Below are 6,000 nucleotides of genomic sequence, written 5' to 3'. Positions count from 1 at the left end.
GGTGAGAGCTATATGGTTTCTTCTGTCCAGCAATGCTGGGCTAGGTCAGGTGCTCTTTAACCGAAGGCGGGACACGGGTACATGGGTGGGCTCAGAGGGCCGTTTGGTCTGGCTTGTAGCACAATGACTCTGCCAGAATGATTCATCTTCACTCCATTTTTATTTTCCTACAGGCAACACAATCAATCCTCTTAAACGGTGGTTCTCAGATTCATTGCCCCAGGAATTCTTAAGGCTAAAAATATAAATAGGGTCAAGAAAAGTTTAGATACTTTAATGAAAGGCAAGTCTATCGATTGGTATTTTTGCAGGGGAAGGGAAGTTTGGAATGTGAGGGTTCTCTCTACATCTGAGAATATCATCCAGATTAGCTCTTCCTTGGCAATTGTGTGCTTGGTCCTTGTTATGAATTGAATTATGTCCCCCCAAAATTGATGTTGAGGTCCTAACCCCTGCTGACTTTGTTTAGAAATAGATTCTTTGAAGATATTATCAGTTAACACGAAGTCATAACCAAAGTTGGGTGGGTCCTAATCCAACTTGAGTGCTGTTCTATAAAAGAAGAGACATATGGAGACAGACAACGATGGGAACTACAAAAGGGAAGATGGCTGTATGATGAGAGAGTTATGTTATAGCTGTAAGCCAAGGAACACCAGAAGCTGAAAGAGATAAAAAAGGATCTTCCTCTAGAGCTTTGGAGAATGCATGATCCTGTTGACACCCTGATTTTGAATTTCTAACCTCCAGAACTGTGAGACAATAAATTTTTGTTCTTATAAGCCACCCAGTTTGTGGTACTTTGTTATGAAAGCTCTAGGAAAATGATATAGTCCTATTCTCAGAGATGGTCAAACTACATTGTTTACATGTTTCAAGGGTACAGACATACAGTGAGGTTACTGAGCCTGTATATATTTGGGACAAGTTCAGTTTGAGGCACTCATGTGTGGCAAATGACCTTGTCCTATATGTCATCATTTAATCCTTAACAAGAAAACAGAGATTTCAGAAAAGCCTGAAGGTGTCCCCTGTTCCAATAGACCTTAAGAGACTGGCCAAATACATTATGAAGCAAATTTCAAATCAGAGTTGTACAAATGGCTAATAGACTGCTGAGCAAGAACTCTGTGGCTAGTTCTATTAATACCAATAAGAAAACCATGCTGGAGAACCAAAGAGAGCGCTCTGAAGAAGAGGCCTAAGTTCCTGTGGCTGAGGCAGGCATCCAAAGGGACTCTTTCTTTAAGAAGAGTGGAAACACAGCTTGCCATCAAGTCACTTCAATGCTTCCTTTCTGGTAAAGTGGAGAGAAGACAACTTACATTTTCTTTGAAAAAAGTGTTGATGTTAGGCCTCATTATTTTACTTTTCAGAAACGTTCCAGACATCTCAAATAACTTATGCAGAGTAAAGGATGACAGGTCAAGTAGCTGCCAAATCAAGGATGAGAAGACTGGGGGACATTTATACTGGAAAATTCCACTTACCTGAGCAACCAGGGTCCAGGAGAAGCTGACATTTAGGAGAGGATAAATACAGACAATATTTTCCTGGTGCCTTTAAAAACACGGCAACAGAAAAACAAGCTAAAGAAACTCAACCAAAAACAGAAAATAGCAACTTCCTGTTGCTTTAAAAAAATAATAATACGAACCACAGCAAACCATGAGACAAAGCCCCAGCAGGAACAATAAATAAAAGAGAGGAAATGTGCCTTTTAGGCTTGGGGTTTCAAATGGCAATGACTTGCCAAGGATTATTGTGTGACCATGACCACACACTATTTCCTTGGCCTTCCAACAATGAGAGCTGAAGAGCATGGGGTCCTCAGGATTCTTCCCTTGCAGAGGTGGGGTTGCAATGCTCAAATGCTCACATGGCCTGAGCCCATCACTAAGCTGAAGGGTGTTTATTTTCTTAGCAACTGAATTATCGAGTGGGTGGAGGTGCACAAGGGGCTGCTGTGTTAGGAAGAAACATTAATAACCCTGGATTTAGTTAAGTTGAGAATGATTCTTAATATTCTCTGAAATTAGAAAAATGAAACACTAATTCTTTAAGGAAATCAGCTCAAAACCAGGAAGAGCAAATAACATTAGGATGTTCAATTTAATATATTGGTCATGAATGCTAATATGATTAAATGGATGCAGATAGGCTGCAAAATTATATATTTTCCTCCATGTTGCCATAGCCTGGTTCATGGTTTTATTTGAGTGAGTCATAGCGCTGTATGGTGAATCATGCAGCCAAGCCCCCTGAAGCAGGGGTGTGCCCACTACCAGGCCCGGCCTATGGCAGCATAAAAATGAGTGACTAGCTGTTCTCGCTGCCAAACATGGGCTGATTTTTCCCTAGGTGTGGGATAAGCAGCGGTAAAACTGCCTAGCCTGAGCTTTTTATTGTGAATAAAAAGTGAAAATGACTTAATCATGAAGTAACACAACATCTTAATAGTGGATCCAGACAATTAAATAGAAAAGCTCGCATGGTAGAATGAAAAAGGGAAAGCTTGATGCCATTGCTAGTAATTATGGCCCAGGGGGAGAAGGAGCCAACGGGCCAAATGATGCTAAATGCAAACAGTTAGGGATGATAGTTATTCCTTTTGGATTACTCTTACCTTTAAGGTATTCCCTTTGAGATTTCTGTGTAGACTAGAAACATCAGTTTAAGCTCCAGGTCCTCAAAGAAAAGTTTGCTAAGGAGTACAGCTCTGACATAAGGCCCTCTATGTATTCTTGTGGAAATCCTGGTGGTGTAGTGGTTAGGAGCTATGGCTGCTAACCAAAAGGTTGGTGGTTCAAATCTATCAGGTGCTCCTTGGAAACTCTATGGGGCAGCTCTACTCTGTCCTATAGGGTCGCTATGAGTCAGAATTGACTGGATGGCAGTGGGTTTGGTTTTGGTTTGGTATGTATTCTTGTTTCTTCTGTGTGCTGGAAATAGGAGTGGAGGTTGCTTATGCTCAAATCCCAAGTTCAGTTGAAATGAACTGAAATTATACAACCTCACATGAATTTCCCAGATTCATTTATTAATTTTTTTTAACAGCTTCACTGAGGTATAATTGACATACTTTAACACACACATATTTAAAGGTGTGCAGTTTGATATCTTTTGACATATGCATATACCCATAAATTATCACCATAGTCAAGAGAAGAACATAGCCATCACCCCTAAAAGTTTATGTCCCTTTGTAGTCTTTTCTCCCCACCTCACCCCACCCTGTATCCCCAGGTAACCGCTGACCTGTGTTGTCTTTTGTCTGACTTCTTTCCCTTAACATAATACCTTTGAAACTCACCCATATTGCTGTGTGTGTTAATGGCTTATGCATTTTTATTTCAGGTAAAATTCTGCTGTATGGTTATACCAAAATTTATTTATTCATTCACCTGTTGATAGACATTTCAGCTGTTTTCAATTTCGGGAAATTACAAATAAAGATCCTATGAACATTTATGTGCAAGTCACTGTATGGACATAGTTTTCTTTTTTTTATTTCCTCTTGGATAAATACCTGAGTGAAATAAATGGATTATATGATAGGCATATGTTTAATTTTTAAAGAAATTGCCAAACTGCCTTCAAAAGTGTTTGTACCATTTTATATTTCCCCCAACAACGTGTGAGAATTCCATTTCTCTACACCCTTGCCAAGACTTGGTATAGTCACTCTTTTTAATTTTAGCCATTTGAACAGGTGGTTTGAGTTTGCATTTCTTTAATGAATAATGATGTTGAACATCTTGCCCTGTGCTTATTTACCATCCATGTGTCTTCTTTTGTGAAATTTCCATTCAAATTTTTTTTCCATTGTTTAATCGTGTTACTTGATTTTTATCATTGAGTTTTGAGAGTACTTCTTATATTCTGGAAATAAGCCCTTTATCAGATATGTTATTTGCAAATATTTTCTCTCAGTCTGTGGCATGACTTTTCATTTTCTTAACAATGTCCTTCATGAAGCAAAAGTTTTTAATTTTTACAAAGTTCAGTTTATCAATATATTCTTTCTTGAATTGTGCTTTCATTGTTTTATCTAAGAACTCTTTGTTTAATCCAAAGTCATGTAGATATTTTCCTAGATGTTTTATATTTAGGTCTATGATTGAGTTTATTTTTGTATGAGGTGTGAGATATGAGTTGTTTCATTCTAACTGGTAACTGCTAGCGTGTAGAAATACAACTGATTTTTTAATTTTGACCTTATATCTGCAATCTAGTTAAACTTAGTTATTAGTTTTAGGAGCTTTTTATAGATTCTTTGGGATTTTCTATGTAGGCAAATATGTCATCAATGACTAGAGACAGTTTTATTTCTTCCATTACAATTTGAAGGCCTTTTATTTCCTATTCTTGTCTTATTACACAGACTAGGTTTTCAAATACAATGTTGATTAAGAAAAGGTGAAAACAGACATCCCTTTTTCTTGTTCCCAATCTTATGGAGAAAGCATTCAATCTTTCACCATTCAGTACAATATGAGCTATATAACTTGTTTAAGTTAAGAATGATGCCTTTTTTCCTTTCCATTCTGAGGGGGTTTTTATTATGAATTAATATTGAATTATGTCAAATGCTTTTCCTCTATTTATTGTGGTGATACTATGCTTTTTCTTCTTTAGTTTGTTACTATGGTAAATTACATTTATTGACTTTTTAATGCAGAAATAACCTTGCATTCCTGGGTTAAACCCCATTTTGCTATGTTGTATTATCCCTTTTATGTGTCCCTGGATTTGACTTGTAAATATTTTCTTCTTCCATGTTCATGAAGTATATTTGTTTTTAGTAGATATTAGTCTGGTTTTAGTATGAGGTTATTGGTGGCTTCATAAAATAAGTTGGGGTATGTTCTCTTCTATATTATTTTATTAAAAAAATTGTATAAAATTGGTACTGTTTCCTCTTTAAATATTTATAAATATTTGGTAGCATTCATCATTAAAATGATCTGATTCTGGAGTATTCTTGTTTTGAGGCAGTTTTTTTTTTTTTAATACAAATCAGTTTCTTTAATAGATACAGAGCTGTTTAGATTATCTATGTCTTCTTTTGTGAGTTTTGGTACTTTGTGTCTTTTAGGGAATTTGTCCGTTCCATAAGCTGTTGAGTTTATGGGCATAGAATTGTTTTTGTAATATTCTATTCATCTTTTAATGCCTGTAAGGTCTGCGGTGATGTCCCCTCTTGTGTTCCTGATATCGTTAATTTATGTCTGCTCTTTTTTTTCTTGGTCAGTCTAGTTAGATTCTAGATTATCAATTTTATTGAGCTTTTCAAAGAAACAGCTTTTGATTTCATTGATTTTCTCTATCATTTTTCTCTTTACCATTTCATTGATTTTTTGCTCTTGTCTTTATTATTTCCTTTTTTCTGCTTATCTTGATTATTAGTTGTTTTTGCTTTTTTAAACTTTAATTTGCTCATCTTTTTGTAAATTCTTAAGGTGAAAACTTAGATTACTGATTTAAGACTTTTTTCTTTTCTAATATAATAATTTGATGCTGTGAATTTTCCTGTAGGCACTCTTACCTGTATCACATAAATTTTGATGCGTTATGTGTTCATTTTCATTGAATTCAGAATGTTTAAAAATTTTTCTTTGAGACCTTCTTTGACTCATAGATTATTTAGAAGTGTGTTGTTTAATTCTCAAATATTTGAAAATTTTCAGGTATTGTTTTTTATTTCTAGTTTACCATGTTTTTACACAAATAATGTATGTTTTACACCTTTTTTTTGCCAACTACACCTTCCCCCGTGAGGTATTTTTGTAAGCATGCTATGCTAATTGAAAAAATAAAATTAGCAAAGAGCACTTATGAAGACATCTCTTGGGGGAGCATAGTGCACTTATGAAAATGCCTCACTGGAGAGAGGGCGTGGTTGGCAAAAAAAGTATAACATGCCATTTTTTTCTCTCTAGCTGCCTTCAATATTTTCTCTTTGCCATTGTTTTTTAGCAGTTTGAATATCTTGCTTGA

Source organism: Loxodonta africana, chromosome 2, assembly GCF_030014295.1.
Source record: "Loxodonta africana isolate mLoxAfr1 chromosome 2, mLoxAfr1.hap2, whole genome shotgun sequence".
Taxonomy (NCBI): domain Eukaryota; kingdom Metazoa; phylum Chordata; class Mammalia; order Proboscidea; family Elephantidae; genus Loxodonta; species Loxodonta africana.
Note: the sequence above shows the minus strand (reverse complement) of the source record.